The sequence below is a fragment of the Oncorhynchus masou genome, chromosome 15 (assembly GCF_036934945.1).
Source record: "Oncorhynchus masou masou isolate Uvic2021 chromosome 15, UVic_Omas_1.1, whole genome shotgun sequence".
NCBI lineage: Eukaryota > Metazoa > Chordata > Actinopteri > Salmoniformes > Salmonidae > Oncorhynchus > Oncorhynchus masou.
In genome coordinates this window covers 3549067-3571835 of record NC_088226.1, presented here as the reverse complement: position 1 = coordinate 3571835, position 22769 = coordinate 3549067, and the positions used below count along the sequence as shown (strand labels likewise).

The 22769-nt window shown below is 45.7% G+C and overlaps 1 pseudogene; it reads right to left on the bottom strand.

Moving 5' to 3' along the window:
* LOC135555356 (liprin-alpha-3-like) overlaps positions 1–22769 on the bottom strand; it is a 47332-nt pseudogene continuing 24563 nt past the window's right edge.

Sequence of the window (22769 nt, the reverse complement as noted above, 5' to 3'; positions counted from 1 at the left end):
CATCCCATCGTATCCTTGCTGCTGTGGCCCCCCATCCCATCGTATCCTTGCTGCTGTGGCCACCCACCCTATCGTATCGTAGCTGCTGTGGCCCCCCACCCTATCGTATCGTAGCTGCTGTGGCCCGGCCTTTGATCTCCACAATAGATTCCATTCAAAAGAGATTACACTAGAGCCTCTCAGCTTTCAAGGTGCCAATGGATAAACCATGAGTAGAGGAGCGGCTTGCTGCCGCTCTGATGTGGCTGGAGCCAAGATGGCGGCCTGAATGGGGACATGGTTTTACTGCAGCACTCTAACCAACTTAGGAGAACCCCTGACAGCTAACAGTCTCCTCCTCTTCAGCACACAACTCCACATCGCACAATCACATATTGAGACAGAACAAAGAGAGAGATAAAACAGTCGTCCTGCGTCATCCTACCCCTCTATCCATGTACGTACAGTATATATCCTGTCAATATTTCATACATTCTTCATGTTCTTTTCCCTTTGTTATTTCTCCATCTCTGTCATTTCTTCTTTATCTCTGTTATTGCAGAATGGTCAAACCAATAGATTTATATTTAATAAATGTATATATTCATTGCTTCTCTGCTGCTTTCCCCTCCTGTGAATGAATGAGAGGAGGGCAGTCCAGTCGTGATCCAGTCACCATGGTCCTGAGGAGAAACACAGGTTTACTCTCATGCACACTACTGTCCTCCTGACTTCACTCAAACCAAATCCCCATCAACCAATGAACCAAGCCCACCGCTAAAGACCTCACCCACAAACAATGATATAACCAAAGGTCACAACACCACAACAAACAATGTAGCTTGAAAATGAGTCAAACCACTTCAATATGCACACATGGAAGCTATCTGGCATGCCTGAAGGTTTTATTGCAAATCAAACCATGAGAAAACTAACTAACTAGCTACTACATGTGTTTAATGTATTGATTGAGGGCTTCTCACCTCTGTGTCCTTCAGCAAGAGTATGTCCTGACTGAGGCTACCTCACCGCGAGGCCCAGAGTTCACTAAGCGAGAAGGAGAGAGAAACATCAAAATAACAACTAAATAGCATTGAACTTTTCCATGATGTACTATTATAAAGTTGTGGGAGGGGGAATTTGTGGTAGCCTTGCCCTCTGAACCTGCTGTGTCCTGTAGGAGCGAGCCACTGGAGGTTTTGCATATGAATATCCAAGCTAATGCCATCAGTGTTGGAACAAGCCCAATAATGGACGGAAGGAGCCTAATGTTACTCCTTATAATCCTAGGACCTTACATGTTCTGTTTATAGGCAAAATACTTAATCTAAACGTGATTCGACTCTCAATTGTGATAAGATTTTAGAAACACAACGTCCTCTACTTTCATGTCACAACAAAATAATTTCACAAAGGCAAAATATACACTTACTGTAGACTATTTTAACTGGTTTTAAAACAGTTGAGCCGACAGTATCTTTCAGTGACAACACGTTTGTGGCGTCCGACAGTATCTTTCAGTGACAACACGTTTGTGGCGTCCGACAGTATCTTTCAGTGACAACACGTTTGTGGCGTCCGACAGTATCTTTCAGTGACAACACGTTTGTGGCGTCCGACAGTATCTTTAAGTGACAACACGACAGTATCTTTCAGTGACAACACGTTTGTGGCGTCCGACAGTATCTTTCAGTGACAACACGTTTGTGGCGTCCGACAGTATCTTTCAGTGACAACACGTTTTTGGCGTCCGACAGTATCTTTAAGTGACAACACGTTTGTGGCGTCCGACAACAGTATCTTTCAGTGACAACACGTTTGTGGCGTCCGACAGTATCTTTCAGTGACAACACGTTTGTGGCGTCCGACAGTATCTTTAAGTGACAACACGTTTGTGGCGTCCGACAGTATCTTTCAGTGACAACACGTTTGTGGCGTCCGACAGTATCTTTCAGTGACAACACGTTTGTGGCGTCCGACAGTATCTTTCAGTGACAACACGTTTGTGGCGTCCGACAGTATCTTTCAGTGACAACACGTTTGTGGCGTCCGACAGTATCTTTAAGTGACAACACGTTTGTGGCGTCCGACAGTATCTTTCAGTGACAACACGTTTGTGGCGTCCGACAGTATCTTTCAGTGACAACACGTTTGTGGCGTCCGACAGTATCTTTCAGTGACAACACATTTGTGGCGTCCGACAGTATCTTTCAGTGACAACACGTTTGTGGCGTCCGACAGTATCTTTAAGTGACAACACGTTTGTGGCGTCCGACAGTATCTTTCAGTGACAACACGTTTGTGGCGTCCGACAGTATCTTTCAGTGACAACACGTTTGTGGCGTCCGACAGTATCTTTCAGTGACAACACATTTGTGGCGTCCGACAGTATCTTTCAGTGACAACACGTGTGTGGCGTCCGACAGTATCTTTCAGTGACAACACGTTTGTGGCGTCCGACAGTATCTTTCAGTGACAACACGTTTGTGGCGTCCGACAGTATCTTTAAGTGACAACACGTTTGTGGCGTCCGACAGTATCTTTCAGTGACAACACGTTTGTGGCGTCCGACAGTATCTTTCAGTGACAACACGTTTGTGGCGTCCGACAGTATCTTTCAGTGACAACACGTTTGTGGCGTCCGACAGTATCTTTAAGTGACAACACGTTTGTGGCGTCCGACAGTATCTTTCAGTGACAACACGTTTGTGGCGTCCGACAGTATCTTTCAGTGACAACACGTTTGTGGCGTCCGACAGTATCTTTCAGTGACAACACATTTGTGGCGTCCGACAGTATCTTTCAGTGACAACACGTGTGTGGCGTCCGACAGTATCTTTCAGTGACAACACGTTTGTGGCGTCCGACAGTATCTTTCAGTGACAACACGTTTGTGGTGTCCGTCTTCCTTTTACACACAGATGTTCTGAGACGCCGAATGCTAGCACAGGTAGTCTACTCTTCTCTGTCAAGCGCTGTAACATTGGAAATATGGCCGTGTGGGAACCCTAGAAATGTGTGTAGTAATTTAACCTTTTGTTTTTAGAAAATTATTTCTCGCTGATATGAAAAACAAGTTCCTTATGTTTCCAAAACTGTACCGCAAACGATGCGTGTTAACGTTTAGAGCAAGCGTCAGGGCTTTTAACAAAACTTCCCCCAGACAGAAAATACTATCATCAATCGCAAAAACTATCATCAATCGTTAGTAAGCTTCTATGAATGGGGTACATCTGAACATACTCGCATGTGACACTGGTCTTACACTTCTTCTCTAATGTAACATGCAACCCGCTTCAAGACAAAGTCAGTTGTTTTTCTCGATTAATAAATCAGTATGACTAGCCCATAGTAAATATGTGTTATCCAGGGTTTTAAGGGGTCATAAATTGTCCAAAGCGTGACCTTCTGAGTGATAATAGAAGAATAGCCCTGGAGGTGTAAGAAGCGGAACAAATAGGGATCTGAGAGCGTGGCCAAAGGGAGAGAGAGGGAGAGAGTTCATCCTTCTCACCATCACTCTGAACCTTTCTCAGGGTCACGGAGGGTGTGGAGATGGCGGAGGCACGGAAGTTAGCAGGCAGGTTCTCCGATGAGTCCGAGGTCACCCCCCTAAGGTCCTTCTCCCTGAACATCTTCCTCCAGGAAGGGGAGCGGGTGAACGTCTTAGTCCCATCCTAATGGAGGGGGCGGGTAGAGAGAAGGGGGGAAATGGGGAGAGAAAAGAGGGGGTGGGGAGAGAGAGAAATAAAGAAAAAAGGTTATGTCGGTCAACATTGTCAAACTGTCAAGTTAGAAAGAATGACTTGTATGAGGTGGAAAATGCGGTCTTCACATAGTCTCTGAACTAAGTCTACTGTGTTCTTTAATACCTCATCTGGTCTTCTCTCTGTTCCCATAGAGATGAGGGAGTTGTATTCCTTCTCTAGGAGTTGTCTGGCCTAGAGGAGAGATGTGAGAGAAGGGAGTACAGATTAGAATCAGGCAAGTCACTTCATTTGATATACACTACTATAAGTTTCACCTGCATGCCTGAGATACAACTGTCATCCACCAGCCAGCTGTTAGCCTGGGGATGTTACTGAGATACAACTGTCATCCACCAGTCAGCTGTTTGCCTGGGGATGATACAACTGTCATTCACCAGTCAGCTGTTAGCCTGGGGATGCTGTTAGCCTGGGGATGCTGTTACTGAGATACAACTGTCATCCACCAGTCAGCAGTTAGCCTGGGGACGCTGTTACTGAGATACAACTGTCATCCACCAGTCAGCTGTTAGCCTGGGGATGCTGTTACTGAGATACAACTGTCATCCACCAGTCAGCTGTTAGCCTGGGGATGCTGTTACTGAGATACAACTGTCATCCACCAGTCAGCAGTTAGCCTGGGGACGCTGTTACTGAGATACAGCTGTCATCCACCAGCCAGCAGTTAGCCTGGGGACGCTGTTACTAAGATACAGCTGTCATCCATCAGCCACTGGGGATGCTGTTACTGAGATACAGCTGTCATCCACCATTCAGCAGTTAGCCTGGGGACGCTGTTACTGAGATACAACTGTCATCCACCAGCCAGCAGTTAGCATGGAGACGCTGTTACTTAGATACAACTGTCATCCACCAGCCACTGGTGACACTGTTAGTGAGATACAACTGTCATCCACAAGCCAGCAGTTAGCCTGGGGACGATGTTACTGAGATACAGCTGTCATACACCAGCCAGCAGTTAGCCTGGGGACGCTGTTACTGAGATACAACTGTCATCCACCAGCCAGTAGTTAGCCTGGTGACACTGTTACTGAGATACAACTGTCATCCACCAGCCAGCAGTTAGCCTGGTGACACTGTTACTGAGATACAACTGTCATCCACCAGCCAGCAGTTAGCCTGGTGACACTGTTACTGAGATACAACTGTCATTCACCAGTCAGCTGTTAGCCTGGGGACGCTGTTACTGAGATACAACTGTCATCCACCAGTCAGCAGTTAGCCTGGTGACACTGTTACTGAGATACAACTGTCATCCACCAGTCAGCAGTTAGCCTGGGGACGCTGTTACTGAGATACAGCTGTCATCCACCAGCCAGCAGTTAGCCTGGGGACGCTGTTACTAAGATACAGCTGTCATCCATCAGCCACTGGGGACGCTGTTACTGAGATACAGCTGTCATCCACCAGCCAGCAGTTAGCCTGGGGACGCTGTTACTGAGATACAACTGTCATCCACCAGCCAGTAGTTAGCCTGGTGACACTGTTACTGAGATACAACTGTCATCCACCAGCCAGCTGTTAGCCTGGTGACACTGTTACTGAGATACAACTGTCATCCACCAGCCAGCAGTTAGCCTGGGGACGCTGTTACTGAGATACAACTGTCATCCACCAGCCAGCAGTTAGCCTGGTGACACTGTTACTGAGATACAACTGTCATCCACCAGCCAGCAGTTAGCCTGGGGACACTGTTACTGAGATACAGGTGCAGTAAAAATCCAGTTCATGGGCGCGTTTCTCTGTCCATGCGTTGCTGACGCATGACATATATTACAATGCCTGGATAGGTATTTGAAGTGTGAAAAGCATTTCGCTGCACCTGCGATAACATCTGCAAATCTGTGTACGTGACCAATAAACTTTTATCTTGAAGTATCTGCTACCCACATCATATGTCATAGAAATCTGGTCCCGAAGACACAGTAGATGACGTGGCAGACAACCATCGTTGTTGCATGCAACATCTGAGCAGGGGAAGGCATTTAATCACTTCTGATTAGTGGGTGGGGTGAGGCTTGTGCATGCCTGTGTGTTCTGATTGGTTAGATGGGTGTACCTGTGTGTTCTGATTGGGTATCTGCAGCAGCAGGGCCAAGTCTGTGTAGTCGAAGGTGTCATCCAGAGCCAGGAGGGCCCCATGGACCCCGCTTTCTGTCAGGTTGTCAGCGTACTCCTTCAGCCCGATGTTCTGCACCCAGCACATCACACGCTCGTTGGACCACACCATCACATCTACGCAGAGGGGTAGTGGGACGAAGACATCTGTCAGAAAATATCAGAACACCTGATTCTCACTCAAAGAAACCTACAGGGTGACTGGATCTTACACTGACAGGGCCAATGTGGGTGCAGACTTTTGCTCAAGCCAAGCAGTGAAACAACTTCTACTAACCATCAATCAAGGCTTTGATTGTTACTGAATGGAGGATTGGTTGGATGGATGGATGGATGAGAAGCACTAAATTGGAACAAAGGGTTTAATGTCAGAGAGGAGGAACACACCTTTGTTCTGGTGCTGGCTGTCTTCTCTCCTCCTCTCTAGCTCTTTGCGGTCGTAGTTCAAGCGCTTCAGACACATTATGCCATAATGCAAACTAACCCTGAGAAAGGTCAAGAGAGGTCAAAAGGTCAGGTGGTTAATAGAGGGCATGGCGACTGACTCTCATCTGTACTCAGAAAAAGTATTAGAGCACTCGTGTCTTTGACCCCGAGCAGGCCTGGAGACACACCTGCAGAGTGAGAGTGTCACAACAGCAGGAAATCTTTCAACATATCCTTTAACACCTGCACGTTTCCCATGCCACGAACACACAGTCACACATCAGAGAGAGAGCTAGAGTGTCAACAGAGGAAGGGAGAGAAAGAATGACAGACAGAAAAGGAAAGGCTGTGAGTGAAGTGGGAGTGGGAAACAGTTGCAGAAGAAGAATTCATTGTTCATTTGCAGAAACTGGAATTTTGTCTATTTGCTTTTCACCACCCCCTTGAGGCAGAAAAACGCCTCCCCACCCAGATGCCGAGGTTAATAACAGCAACAGAAAGAGAGAGCGAGAGACAGACAGACGAGAGCAGGCCATACGTACCTATGGAAGCTGTCCACCATTTTGAGCTGTCCCCTCAGCTCCTTCTTGGTCAGGTGGTCCAGCATGCGGGCGTCTACCAGGGACTCCATGAAGTAGGAGCGGTACTGGGGCAGACCCAGGCTGGGCAGCCAGTCGTTACCCACCCACTCATGGTTCATATCCCCATAGGCCAGGATCTGAGATGCAGAAAAGGACTCCTTCACTCGTGTCTCATTTGTTTCAGTTGTAGTTTGATTATTACTTATAGTACTTTTCTATATGAATCATTTGTTTTTCAATGGCCACATACAATAGTGTAATTAGTGTGTTATATGTTGATGCCATTTAATACAGTGCTCCCATTCCTTACCTGATCCCAGCTAATCTCTTTCAGCTCCTTAGATGCAGCAAATGGACAGGAGAGAGAGAGACATGGGCAGAAAGAGCGAGAGAACAGAGGCAGAGCAGGATAGGGGGAGCAGGCAAGACAGATGGATGGAGGAAAAGCAGAGGGAGGAGGGGAGAAGAGAGTAAACAGGAAGGAGAAGACAAAGGGGAGGAACACTGTGTTAGTGAACGGGTCATTAGTGTGAAGAAGTTTAGTGAACGGGTCATTAGTGTGAAGCAGTTTACACTGAAACAGAAACTAGAGGGAGAGAAGAAGATGCTCAACACCAAGACCTAGTAGTCCCACAAACTCAGAAAGGGAGAGAGAGAGAGAGAGAGAGAGAGGAGAGTCAGAGGGAGAGAGAGAAAGAGTTTAACTCCTAACTGAGCAGTATAAGTTATAACTGTAGAGCAATATATATTTACAGTGCATTCGGAAAGTAGTCAGACCCCTTGACCTTTTCCACATTTTGTTATGTTACAGAGTTATTCTAAAATGAAATGTATTAAAATGTTTTTTTTTCCCTCATCAATCTACACACAGTACCCCATAATGACAAATCAAAACAGGTTTTTAGAAATGTTTGCAAATGTATTACAAATAAAAAACTGAAATATGACATTTACATAAGTATTCAGACACTTTTGGCAGCGATTACAGCCTCAAGTCTTCATGGGTATGACGCAACAAGCTTGGCACACCTGTATTTGGGGAGTTTCTCACATTCTTCTCTGGCTGGGCCTCTCAAAGACATTCAGAGACTTGTCCCGAAGCCACTCCTGCATTGTCTTGTTTGTGTGCTTAGGGTTGTTATCCTGTTAAAAGGTGAACCTTCGCCCCAGTCTGATGTCCTGAGCGCTCTGGTGCAGGTCTTCATCAAGGATCTCTCTGTACTTTGCTCTGTTCATCTTTCCCTCGATCCTGACTAGTCTCCCAGTCCCTGCTGCTGAAAAACATCCCCACAGCATGATGCTGCCACCACCATGCTTCACTGTAGGGATGGTGCCAGGTTTCTTCTAGACGTGATGCTTGGCATTCAGGCCAAAGAGTTCAATCTTGGTTTCATCAGACCAGAGAATCTTGTTTCTCATGGTCTGAAAGTCCTTTAGGTGCCTTTTGGCAAACTCCAAGCGGGTTGTCATGTGCATTTTACTGAGGAGTGGCTTCTGTCTGGCCAATCTACCATAAAGTCCTGATTGGTGGAGTGCTGCAGAGATGGTTGCCCTTCTGGAAGATTCTCCCATCTCCACAGAGATGGGAGAAGTAGTAGGAGAACAGTAGTTCCAAACTTATTCCATTTAATAATGATGGAGGCCACTGTGGTATTGGGGACCTTCAATGCTGCAGAAATGTTTTGGTACCCTTCCCCAGATCTGTGCCTCGACACAATCCTGTCTCGGAGCTCTTCAGACAATTCCTTCGACCTCATGGCTTGGTTTTTGCTCTGACATGCACTGTCAAATGTGGGACCTTATATAGACAGGTGTGCCCTTCCAAATCATGTCCAATCAATTTAAATTTACCACAGGTGGACTCCAATCAAGTTGTAGAAACATCTCAAGGATGATCAATGGAAACAGGATGCACCTGAGCTCAATTTCAAGTGTCATAGCAAAGGGTCTGAATACTTATTTATGTAAATAAGGTATTTCAGTTTTTTATTTTTAATAAATTTACAAACATTTCTAATAGCTTGTTTTCAATTGCCATTATGGGGTATTGTGTGTAGATTGATGAGGAAAAATTATAATTTAATCCATTTTAGAATGAGGTTGTAATTTAACAAAATGTGGAAAAAGTGAATGGGTCTGAATACTTTTCGATTGCACTGTAGATCACAGGAGGCTGCTGAGGGGAGGACGTCTCATAATAATGTCTGGAATGGAGTGAATGGAATGGTATCATACACCTGGAAACATGATGTGTTTCGATACCATTCCACTAATTCCTTTCCAGCCATTACTATGAGCCCGTCCTCCTCAATTAAGGTGCCACCAACCTCCTTTGATATACGTCAATGTTAGATGAACGTCAGTGTTAAATGTCTCGAAAATGTTGAGACATTAACATAACAGGACATACTTACCGGTTTGGTGGCTGCGTTTAACGACTCCATCTCAGCATGGGTCATCCACACGTTACTGGTCGACTGTGGTCACAAGACAGGAGAGAAAGAAAACATGATCGTCAGAAAAACTCAAATGTTTGTGTGTTGATGAGTCTGCTGTGAATGCATGTAACATTTTTATGTTAATCTCTACACATAATGTAAATGAGCATATACAGGTAACTGCCAAAATAATGGAACTACTTCAGTAAATGAGGGACACAAAGTATATTGAAAGCAGGTGCTACCATACAGGTGTGGTTCCTGAGTTAATTAAGCAATCACCATCCCATCATGCTTAGGGTCATGTATAAAAATGTTGGGCAGGCCATTATTTTGGCTACCATTTCTATGCCCCCATAGGATGACAATGCACCCATCCACCGGGCACGAGTGGTCACTGAATAGTTTGATGAGCATGAAAACGATGTAAACCACATGCCATGGCCGTCTCAGTCACCAGATCTCAACCCAAGTGAACACATATGGAAGCTTCTGGAGTGGTGCCTGAAACAGCGTTTTCCACCACTATCAAAAAAACACCAAATAATGGAATTTCTCATAGAAGAATGGTGTCACATCTCTCCCATAGAGTTTCAGACACTTGTAGACTGTGTCAAGGCACATTGAAGCTGTTCTGGTGGCTCATGGTGGCCCAACGCCCTATTAAGACACTTTATGTTGGTGTTTCCTTTATTTTGGCAGTTACCTGTACGTATGTGTGTGTATATCAATATAGTATCATGTGTACCCCTATAATTGTGTCTACATGGTTTGTGTTCTGTGAGTGTGTACTAGTGAGACTACTAACAGAGCGATTGCTGGCCGGAGCAGATGGGCTGGTGAGGGACACCATCTCCTGGATGGCCAGTCTCAGTTTGAGGCGGTGCAGGGGGTTACTGATGCCAATCTCCCTCTGGATCTCTGTGTCAGACAGGTTGGCCATGATGGCGCCACTCTTCACGTTGGCACGACAGGCTGCCACGTACCATGCTGGCATTCCTACCCACAGCTGGAGTAGAGAGGGAAAGAGGTGAGCAAGAAACAGATTGGCTAAAATGTAGTGATCGTGAGGGTTTATATGGCTATAAAGGTTTCCCATCTATCTATCAAACATCTATGATTACCTCTAGCCAGGAGACCACAGTGGGTCCATCCCAGGATGCAAAGGGAAGACCCTGACGACACGCCTCCTCCAGCAGCTCATGTCTGGGAGAGAGAGACCAGGGGAAACAGAGGTTGAATAAACATAAAACGAAAAGTGCTTTCTGAAAGAGTGGAAGAAAAGCAGTGGAACAGAGAAATGACTTCAGGAGAGAAATGAATCGGAGGGTGATATTCCCTGAGACCCACTTCCTTTTGCTGCGGCGGTTGTCAACAGTTCCTGTCATGCTTCCCTTGGTCAGTCCCATAGAATCCCCAGTACCCAGGTCCTCAGAAGGCGTAGAGGCTGAGAGACACAGGGGGTCATGGGTTACAAAGACGACAAATATGGGTGTCAACACCAGGTGGACTTTGACCTGTTGCAGTTGAAACACATTTAAAGTCATGGACTATGTCGCTTTTCGAGTATAATTTCAATTCTCTCTCACCCAGAGAGGCAGACTCTCGCCCAGCCGGGCCCATCCTTCCCTTTTCCTTCTTCCCAAAAAGGCGGCCGATGGAAGACTTGATGCTTTTCTTTTTACTGGCTTTGTGGAGAGAGTCCTGACTGCTGTTGGAACTGCTGCCGTCTGCTGACAGACTGAGAGACAGAAGAGACAGATGGAATAAGAGAAACAGGAAAGGACCGAATCATATGAGCACTTCAGGGTTTCCTCGATGATGATTGGCTGTCATACCTGCGGAATTCCCTGGGGTCGTCCATCATGGCCCCTGGGTGGGTGAGGGTCATCCTGTCAAGTCGCAGCGCTCGGGGGGTGGGTGGAGGGGTGGAGTCAAGAAGGGCAAGGGACCGATCATCCTCTTTGTTGTTCTGGTGGGTAAAGTTGGAACACATTTAAGGGCCTTATACAGTATGTATACTGTACGCACGCATGTACACACACCACAGGAGGTTGGTGACCCCTTAATTGGGGAGGATGAGCTTGTGGTAATGTCTGGAGTGGAATGATATCAAATACTTCCAAGCATGGTTTTCATGTAGAAAAAGGAGGAAGGGTACAGGTACACAATAGTAGATTTTGGTAGACAGAAGGTGCTCTTTGGTAAAAGGGGTAAATGGGTCATCAAAAAGAAAGGAGGACCAAGACACTCTTCATATAATTCATTAAAATGCCTTTATTTTGTATGGCATGTTCAATGGAAACAAAGTTTAAAAACTCTGCCGCGTTTCGGCTGCATGGCCTTCGTCAGGGAGTACAAAGAAATGATAATACAATGTCCTCTTTTCAACAGCTTTTTCCAATAAACCCTGAATTGAAGAGGAAGTAGTTACAGCATTTATTAGACAACACCTAGAAAGCAATACTAAACACATTAAAAAGTGAAATACTGTAAATATGTTATCAAAAATGTGTTTGTTTAATGTAATTTCATTCACTCTGTTCCAGACATTATTATGAGCCGTCCTCCCCTCAGCAGCCTCCACTGACACACACAAAGACTCACACATTCCCAACACACCCACACAGATACACAGACAGAGCAGCTGTACCTGTCTATCTGTCTCGCGGTGAGGGGAGTGGGACAGGCGAGGGGTGGAGACCCCAGAACTGGGGGGAGAAGGGGAGGCCAGGGTGGAGGAGGTGAGGGATTGAGGGATGAAGCCGCGTCCCATACTGTCCCTCCCCAGGGAGGAGGGTGGGATGGGGGAACCGTCCAGAGCCACACTGCTAACCCTGCTCTCGATCTCCTCCGCCCGCAACTCTGTACTCTCCTTCTCTTCCTGGATCAGCCTGACAGAGAGAATGGGGGGGGGGAGATAGACAGACAAACAGGTCGGAGAGAGAGAGGGTAAACAGAGTGAAAAGGGGAGAAGAGGGAAAGACGGGAGATTTAGGAGCATGTCAGACGGAAGACCAATGAATGTTGGTCTTGAATGTTGGTCTTGAATGAGAAAATGAAAAGAAACCTCGGATGAATCTTCTCCACCTGCATTTGATCTAAACTGCTTGTACACAATCACAGCACCTCTCTACCTGCATCCCTTCCTCCACCTCCCTTACTTGATCTCCTTGTTGATTGCCTCTAGTTGTTCCTGCAGCATGATGGCCAGTGTCTGGACATCAGTCTGTCCGCTGGGAGACAGCAGCTCCGAGCCAAACAGTGTCTCTCTGTCGTCCTCATCGTCAGAGCAACCGTGGTCCACACCCCCCTCAAACCCGGTCCTCAGCAGTGCTGACCCACTGTCCCAGTCCCCGTACTGCACACATACACATACGCACAAACACACATGCAAGCATGCAGACACACATACACACAGAGAAGGCTCAGTTTGTTGTGTTGTGATGCTTATGACCATATCAACTATACCATTGTGACTATATCATTATCAATATTAGACACGTCAAAGGTGATCATGTGATCATGTGACCTCTGACCTTGCTGGTGTCCTCCCGGGCTGTGCTCCAGCGCCCGCGATGAGTCCGCCTGACCACAGCCACTGTGTTGGAGTTACCGTAGTGATCCAGGTGAGCGGTGGAGCCCGTGGGGAGGGAGCCGCCCCCGTGGGAGTACCTCAGCTCCAGAGCACTGCCTGGGAGAGACCTGAGAGAGGTAGGGAGGGAGAGAGAGAGAGAGAGAGAGAAAAACACAGAGAGAGGGAGAAGAGAAAGATAGACTGATATAGACAGTGAGTGGGAGAGATAACTGGAATGTACATGCATCCAGCCTCTCTGCTCCATATGTATAGGCCACACCTGAACCTACACTGAGAGTAGGAGAGAGAGGTTATATTAAGCACATAACACTTCAAACCACTTATACTACTTGGTTACAATACTGCCAGCCACATTCATAGGCAGCAGCTGTATGAGGTGTGTAGGAGGTGTGTTGAGGAAGAGAGGGAGACCTGGAATAGCAGGACCCCCAGGTCTCAGTCTGAGCTGGTCCAACTCCAGCTGAATCCTCTCCAGCTCGGCTATCAGCTGGTCCTGAAACAGGGAAAGAAAGAGAGAATAAGTTAATACAATTGAAATATTTAATTATAGTATGTGAAAATGGAATTATCTCTTGATATACCTTGTTTGCTAGAAGGTCGTCCTGGATCTTCTTCATGTTAGAAAGTTCCTCAGAAAGAGCATTCTGAAAGGTTCACCATTAAAAAAAACTTTATTAGGTCTACTGCATAACAACATCTGTAATTACACATTATCAATGCCATGAGGTCCGGACTGTATTCCAGAGTAGCTGTTTAGAGCCAGAGTGGGTTTAATATTGAAGTGACAACAGTCTTGAATAGAAACTGGATGAAGACGATTGTGTTGACTGTTTTGAGTGGGAACTCAGGTGTGTGTGAAATGAAGGGGTATTGGTTTTAGTTGAAGTGTTGACTGTTTTGAGTGGGAACTATGCTAAGTGTGAAGAGGTGTGAGAGGGTGTGAGTGGGCCGGTAAGTAGTACCTTGTCCTCCAGAGCAGCCATCCTCTCCTTGAGATGGAGCTGAAGCCTTTCGTTAGACTCAGACAGCAGCTTGTCCACCGTGTCAGACAGACGCTTGTTGTGTTCATCATTCATCCTCTCCCTCTGCCTCGCCTAGGGAAAGGAGAGAGAGAGAGAGAGAGAGAGAGAGAGAGAGAGAGAGAGAGAGAGAGAGAGAGAGAGAGAGAGAGAGGAGAGAGAGAGAGAGACAGAGAGAGAGAGAGAGAGAGAGAGAGAGAGAGAGAGAAAGAGAAAAGAGATAGATTAGGGAGCTAAATAGTGAGGTATTTTCATGTCTGTTATTGTTTCTACTGTTGATCCTGTTGCAATCTTGGACAAGGCCTCTCCAGTTGGGAAACTCTGTGCGCCTCCCTTGCCCTGAGGCAGGGAGAGAGTAAAATAGAAAATTGTAAGGACAGGGGGTGTGCGGATAGTTAACAACGACCTTTCTGCTAGACTGAGTGAGAGAGAAGGAGATTGGGATCTGAATACAGACTGACAAATAGAGGGTTTAGAAAATTAGTATGCCATTGTAGAGTAAAGAGTGATAAAGGAATAGTATGAAAGGGGGTGGAAGGGAGAAAAGGAAAAGGGAGAGCGAGCATGACTCACCCTCTGTAACTCCTGATTCTTCTCCTCTAGTTGCGCCTCCATCTGTCGCAGTCGCTCCTCAAAGTTACCATGACGCTCCTCAGCCTGTGATGCAAGAGGAGGAGGGTGGGGAGTCAAAACAGGCAGCATGTCAGAATGTTGATAGAACATAATTATGACTGCGCAACCTTGGGTATGGGTAAAACGTTTGATTTAAGTGATCTCCTGCCTGGGCAGATCATAGTCAAACACAGTAGGATGTTTTCTAGCATACACATTCACTTCTGATCTGTTTGCAGATGTCAGACAGTGGCGGTCAGTGCTGTTTAAGATTGAGTTTTTCATGAGCATGGCCTTATTTCTATTACAGCATATTGGATGACTGTCATTCATATTCCATTCACCCAGTTCAATGTAACAACGATAGGTTTAGGCTACTACAAGATACTCAAATTTGACCTATAACCTCATGAGGTTGCTACAACTTAGCCTATGAATGAAAGTTTACAACGTAGGTGCACACAGGTCGAGAGAAAATGTTGAGGTGGCAGACAGTGACACATGGACAGACAGTGACACATTCAATACCGCCTTCCACACTCTTGCCTGCATCTAGCTGATATAGGGTGTAATCATTAGCTACAACTTAGTCAACAACAGGTTGTTGAGGTGGCAGACAGTGACAATGGACAGACAGTGACACATTCAATACCGTTTCTGATATAGAACAAAACAGTTCAAACAAGAGTTTCTATTGAACAAATTCAGGTATGTTCCATTTACTTCCGTTTAAGAAACATTTTCCAACAGAATCGGCTGAATGAATACACCTCTGAGCGTGTGTAAACACAGTTCACTTTCATAGCAGCCACTTTGTATTCCTTCTTGCATCCATGCGCTCTCCTCCTCTCACCTTGTCCCCCTATGTGACCAGGCGAAAAAACCTTTCCAAGCCAAACCATATCATAACCACTACTCATAGCCTACATGTTGTCACCATATTAGCTAAAGTAACGTCATAGTCAACATAGCTAATACAACTAACACAATAGTAAACCCGCTACAATCATGAAGTAACATTACACTGGCGGGCCCCGATGGCAATAAATTAGCAAAAGTTTACCTTGACTTGGAAGAGTTCCAGTGTTATGTTGGATAGTCATAGCCAGCTAGCTAACATAGCATCCCTCTGTTTGAGCAGGGTGTTTGAGTAGGCTAAACTAGCTAGCTGCATTTGCTAGCTAAGTAAGTGAAACTGAAAGTGGAATAAATGAATTTGTTCAAAACTGTTCAACTATTGTCTTTCTCTCTTTTTGAGTCAGCTAATCATGCAGTATTTTACCCAAAATAAATTACTCACCACATGTATGCACTGCACTGCTAGATGTAGCTTATGCTTTCAGTACTAGATTAATTCTCTGATCCTTTGATTGGGTGGACAACATGTCAGTTCATGCTGCAAGAGCTCTGATAGCTTGGAGGACGTCCTCCGGAAGTTGTCATAATTACTGTGTAAGTCTATGGAAGGGGGTGAGAACCATTTTGGGGGTATTGTATTGTACCCAGAGGAGAATAGAAGCTAGCTGTCCCCTAGATACACCATGGTTCTACATTACAGAGTGATGTTATTGCAAAATAGTGGCCTCAATTATTTGGTGACGTGATTATATTTAGTATAGTTTTATCTGAAAAGGATAACTTAAATGTTTTACAATTTTTTATTTTTTATGAAATTCACTGAGGAGGATGGTGCTCCCCTTCCTCCTCTGAGGAGCCTCCACAAATGTCAGTGTACATGAATATGATTTGGAGTGACATTTCAGGCATCTTGCCTCAACAAGTACTACATAATTGGTTCTTTAGGGTTATGCTGATGATTGAGACATTTACATCTCCTTGACAATCATGTTTGTTATAAATTACAGTTTTATGATACAAGCAATTAATTATCATACAGCTCTTGACATGTTCTGCACCTGAGGCTGAACTACAATGTGAACAGTGTGATGAATAGTGTGATGAAGCAGCATCCATTATCATGCAGGAGTCGAAGCAGCTATTTATTTATTCCAGACTTTGATTTGATATTTATTTGATTTGAGCGTTCTGTCAATTTTACACACAAATGCACGCTTGGATGTACACACGCACACACACACACACACACACACACACACACACACACACACACACACACACACACACACACACACACACACACACACACACACACACACACACACACACACACACACACACACACGTAGTGGAGGTGGTGTACCTTGTTGAGTGCAGCCACTCTCTGGGCGAGCTGGGCCTCTATCTCAGGCAGCGTCTCGGCCCTCTGCAGGGTCTGCTGCAGCTTTTGCTTGGCATCATCTAGACGCTCTTGGAGCTGCCTGTTCTTCTCCCCACTCTGCAGGAGTGGAGGAGGACGAGGAGGAGGAAGAGGTAAGATGATGAGGAAGAGAAGGAGGAGAAGGAATTGACCCTCACAGTCAGTAACAAAAATAATTCTTAACCCTGAACGCAAAATGCAGAGCTTTTATCATTGCTAAACTACCAATCCTCTCCACTAGCAGAAACAACCAGAAGAAAGCAGGTCGCTTCACCCACCTGCCTGTAGAGGGAGTCTTTACTGGCCAGGTCATTCTCCAGCCTGTCTTTAATGTCGTGGAGAGACGTCGCCTCCCTCTGGGCACTTAGGTACCTGCAGGCACACAGCACAATGACATACAGCAGACACATCTTGAAGGCAATGTCGTACAACTGAACACAACAGACACAAATGCCTATGGCAAAAGACATTCCCTGATGTATTCAGGGGGGGTGGATAGACAGTTGTATTTACCTGCGTTCTAAAGTAGTTATTCTCTCCTCCATGTCCTCTCTCTGACAAAGAGCCTGATAGAGAGGAGAAAGGGGGAGGGACAGACAGAGGAAAAGAGAGAAATAGAAAGAGGGAGAAAAACATAAAAGTCAGACATGATCAAAGAGACTTGGCGTTGCTGCTAAACCACTAGAACTGTCGCTGAAGTATGATAATGGTTAGTAGAAGGAAGTTGTTGACAGAGGAAACACGTCTCTGCCAAGTGACAGATGTTATTGCACAAGTCCTGGAGGAGGGGGAGGAGGAGAGAGAGGAGGTGGAGGAGGGAGAGGATGGGGGGGGGAGCGGGAGAGGGAGGGGGGGAGGGAAGGGGGAGAGGAGGAGGGAAGAAGGAGGAGGGAATAAGGAGGGAAAAGGAGGAGGAGGGAAAAAGGAGGAGGAGGAATGGGAGGGAGAGGAGGAGGGAGGGGGTGTGGTGACTGGGTGGCTCTGGGACCACTTGCCCCAAAATTCCTCCCAGTCCCAAGCCACCAATCAGCTATGTGAGTGACAGCGCCAGCTTCTATCCACGCGCTTGCCTGTTTACTAGTGATACTGTCGCCATGGCTACAGGGCAAGTCTCACACATACAGTACAGTACAGTAGCAGTTATTGCTGCCAAGTAGGAAAATGGCTCTGTTGCCACAGGAAACTGTTACATTTCTCTAATAGAGTAGGGAGAACAGACACACATTTCTCTCTATCGCAATGAGATGCTGACACACACGCATATTTTCAACCAATTGGGAAGTAGAGCTCACCTCCTTCACATCCCTCTGCAGTTTCTGATTGGCTTCCTCTGACTTGGTCACCTCCCTCCTAGCTGCAGTCAACTGTTCCTCGATCTCCCCAACCTGGAGGGTGACATAATAGTTACACACAAGAAGCCACCCTCTGGGTCAGGATCACATCTATGAAAGTCATATTCCTTAACCTCTTACATCTATGGGGGCGCTATTTCATTATTGGATAAAAAAATGTGCCCGTTTTAAGTGCAATATTTTGTCACAAAAAGACACTCGACTATGCATATAATTGACAGCTTTGGAAAGAGAACACTCTGACGTTTCCAAAACTGCAAAGATATTGTCTGTGAGTGCCCCAGAACTGATGCTACAGGCGAAACCAAGATGAAACTTCAAACAGGAAATGAGCAGGATTTTTGAGGCTCTGTTTTTCATTGTCTCCTTATATGGCTGTGAATGCGCAAGGAATGAGCCTGCCCGATCTATCGTTTCCCCAAGGTGTCTGCAGCATTGTGACGTATTTGTAGGCATATCATTGGAAGATTGACCATAAGAGACTACATTTGCCAGGTGTCCGCCCGGTGTCCTCCGTCGAAATTGGTGCGTCATCTTCAACTGCACGTCTTTTTCCAAGCGATTCAGAGGAGAAAGTAGACATCCACAAACGATATATCAATGAAGAGATATGTGAAAAACACCTTCAGGATTGATTCTAAACAGCGTTTGCCGTGTTTCAGTCGATATTATGGAGTTAATTTGGAAAACAGTTCGCCGTTTTGATGACTGAATTTTCGGGGGTTTTTGGTACCCAAACGTGATGTACAAAACGGAGCGATTTCTCCTACACAAAGAATCTTTCAGGAAAAACTGAACATTTGCTATGTAACTGAGAGTCTCCTCATTGAAAACATCCGTTCTTCAAAGGTAAATGATTTTATTTGAATCCTTTTCTGGTTTCTGTGCAAATGTTGCCTGCTAAATGCTACGCTAAATGCTACGCTAGCTATCAATACTCTTACACAAATGCTTGTTTTGCTATGGTTCAAAAGCATATTTTGAAAATCTGAGATGACAGTGTTGTTAAGAAAAGGCTAAGCTTGAGAGCTAGCACATTCATTTCATTTCATTTGCGATTTTCATAAATAGTTAACGTTACGTTATGCTAATGAGCTTGAGGCTATAACTGGATACAGGTTTTTTTCATAGCCAAACATGAACAAAACGGAGCGATTTGTCCTACACAGATAATATTTTTTGAAAAACTGAACATTTGCTATCTAACAGAGTCTCCTCATTGAAAACATCTGAAGTTCTTCAAAGGTAAATGATTTTATTTGAATGATTTTCTTGTTTTTGTGAAAATGTTGCTGGCTGAATTCTAGGCTTATAGCTATGCTAGCTATCAATACTCTTACACAAATGCTTGTTTAGTTGAAAAGCATATTTTGAAAATCTGAGATGACAGTGTTGTTAACAAAAGTCTAAGCTTGAGAGCAAATATATTTATTTCATTTCATTTGCGATTTTCATGAATAGTTAACGTTGCGTTATGCTAATGAGCTTGAGGCTATAAATAGGATCCCGGATCCGGGATTGCTCGACGCAATAAGTTAAAACACATGTATGTCTGGTGTATGTATGACTCAAACTGTTAGTTATCTCTATTTGTCACTCACCTGTCTGCACATGAGGGCTAGTCTTTCTTTCAGCTGGGCCAGCTCTGCTCTCTGCCGCTCTATCTCTGTTTCTCTCTGTCTCTCTCTGTCAATCTCTCCATCCTCCAGGATGGAGGAGGGTCCATTGGGCAGCCGCTGTGAAAGGAAGAATTAGAGGAAAACGACAAGAAAAAGACAAGATCATGTAAAGATGGAAATGTGATGCGACTCCTTAGACTCCAAGCAAACTATTCAGCACATGAGACACTAATAATTCAACATTTATTTCAGCCAATACAGCATAAATCCCCTCACCTCTTTCCCATTTTCTAAGCCTTGTTGGCGTCTTTTGATTTGGTCTCGTAGAGAATGGCACTAGGTAGAGATGGAGAACAGGAAGGTTTAGAAAAGATGCTTTATCTGCGGACAGAGGAAAAGGAGAACGAGCAGAGGAGGATAACTCACCTCATTTGAGGAGGACTCCAGCTCTTCCTCTAAAACAGTCACTCGCTCCAGAGCCACACGTAACCTCTCTCGCACCTAAGGAGGTCCCAGACAGACAGAGGGGGAGAGAAAGACGAGATAGTGGAAAGGGAGAAAGAGAGTGGGAGTGAAGGGGAGAGAGAGAGGTGGATGTTAGTACAGAAGGTGAAGAATAAACCCTGGCTCCACTCACTCCTCCATTTAGAACCCAGACTGACCTTCTTGTCCAGCCCTTTACCACACACACACACACACACACACACACACACACACACACACACACACACACACACACACACACACACACACACACACACACACACACACACACACACACACACACACACACACACACACACACACACACACACACACACACACCTTCTCGTCCAGGGCTTTGTGGTGTTCGAACAGGGACTTGAGGGCCTTGAGGACCTCCACCTCGCTGGAGACCCCGGCAGGAGACTGGGCCTGCCTCTTCACCACTGTCATCCTCAGACTGCGCTCATGACGAGACACCAGGCACTCCAGATGCTCCAGCAGCAGCTAGACACACAGAGAGCAGGGGCCACTTGGAATAAGGATCTGATCTACATGGCAACAGAATTTCAGCATGCTTATAGGGAAGGACACTCAACACGCACAGCACTTACGCAAATGACTGATGACTGGCTGAGAGAAATTGATGATAAAAATATTGTGGGGGCTGTCTTGTTAGACTTCAGTGCAGCTTTTGTCATTATCGATCATAGTCTGCTGCTGGAAAAACATATGTGTTATGGCTTTACACCCCCTGCTATAATGTGGATAAAGAGTTACTTGTCTAACAGAACACAGAGGGTGTTCTTTAATGGAAGCCTCTCAAATATAATCCAGTTAGAATCAGGAATTCCCCAGGGTTTTCAATTTTTACTAATGACATGCCACTGACTTTGAGTAAAGCCAGAGTGTCTATGTATGCGGATGACTCGACACTCAACACGTCAGCTACTACAGCTACTGAAATGACTGCAACACTTAACAAAGAGTTGCAGTTAGTTTCAGAGTGGGTGGCAAGGAATAAGTTAGCCCTAAATATTTCTAAAACTAAATGCATTGTATTTGGAACAAAACACTCACTAAACCTAAACTAAATCTTGTAATAAATAATATGTAAATTGAGCAAGTTGAGATGACTAAACTGCTTGGAGTAACCCTAGATTGTAAACTGTCATGGTCAAAACAAATTGATGCAGTAGTAGCTACGATGGGGAGAAGTGTGTCTATAATAAAGCGATGCTCCGTCTTCTTAACAACACTATCAACAAGGCAGGACCTACAGGCCCTTGTTTCTACCTTCTTAACAACACTATCAACAAGGCAGGACCTACAGGCCCTAGTTTCTACCTTCTTAACACTATCAACAAGGCAGGACCTACACGCCCTAGTTTCTACCTTCTTAACAACACTATCAACAAGGCAGGACCTACAGGCCCTAGTTTCTACCTTCTTAACACTATCAACAAGGCAGGACCTACACGCCCTAGTTTCTACCTTCTTAACAACACTATCAACAAGGCAGGACCTACAGGCCCTAGTGTCTACCTTCTTAACAACACTATCAACAAGGCAGGACCTACAGGCCCTAGTTTCTACCTTCTTAACAACACTATCAACAAGGTAGGACCTACAGGCCCTAGTTTCTACCTTCTTAACAACACTATCAACAAGGCAGGACCTACAGGCCCTAGTTTCTTCCTTCTTAACAACACTATCAACAAGGCAGGTTCTACAGGCCCTAGTTTCTACCTTCTTAACAACAAACTGACCCCAGCCCACCGACACAAACTACTGCAGCATAAATACTGGAGGCTGAGACAGGAGGGGTCAGGAGACACTGTGGCCCCACCCGAGGACACCCCTGGACAGGGCCAAACAGGAAGGATATAACCCCACCCACTTTGCCAAAGCACAGCCCCCACACCACTAGAGGGATATCTTCAACCACCAACTTACCATCCTGAGACAAAGCTGAGTATAGCCCGCAAAGATCTCCGCCATGGCACAACCCAAGGGGGGGTGCCAACCCAGACAGGATGACCACATCAGTGAATCAACCCACTCAGGTGACGCACCCCTTCCAGGGACGGCATGAGAGAGCCCCAGTAAGCCAGTGACTCAGCCCCTGTAATAGGGTTAGAGGCAGAGAATCCCAGTGGAAAGAGGGGAACCGGCCAGGCAGAGACAGCAAGGGTGGTTCGTTGCTCCAGAGCCTTTCCGTTCACCTTCCCACTCCTGGGCCAGACTACACTCAATCATATGACCCACTGAAGAGATGAGTCTTCAGTAAAGACTTAAAGGTTGAGACCGAGTTTGCGTCTCTGACATGGGTAGGCAGACCGTTCCATAAAAATGGAGCTCTATAGGAGAAAGCCCTGCCTCCAGCTGTTTGCTTAGAAATTCTAGGGACAATTAGGAAGCCTGCGTCTTGTGACCGTAGCGTACGTGTAGGTATGTACGGCAGGACCAAATCAGAGAGATAGGTAGGAGCAAGCCCAT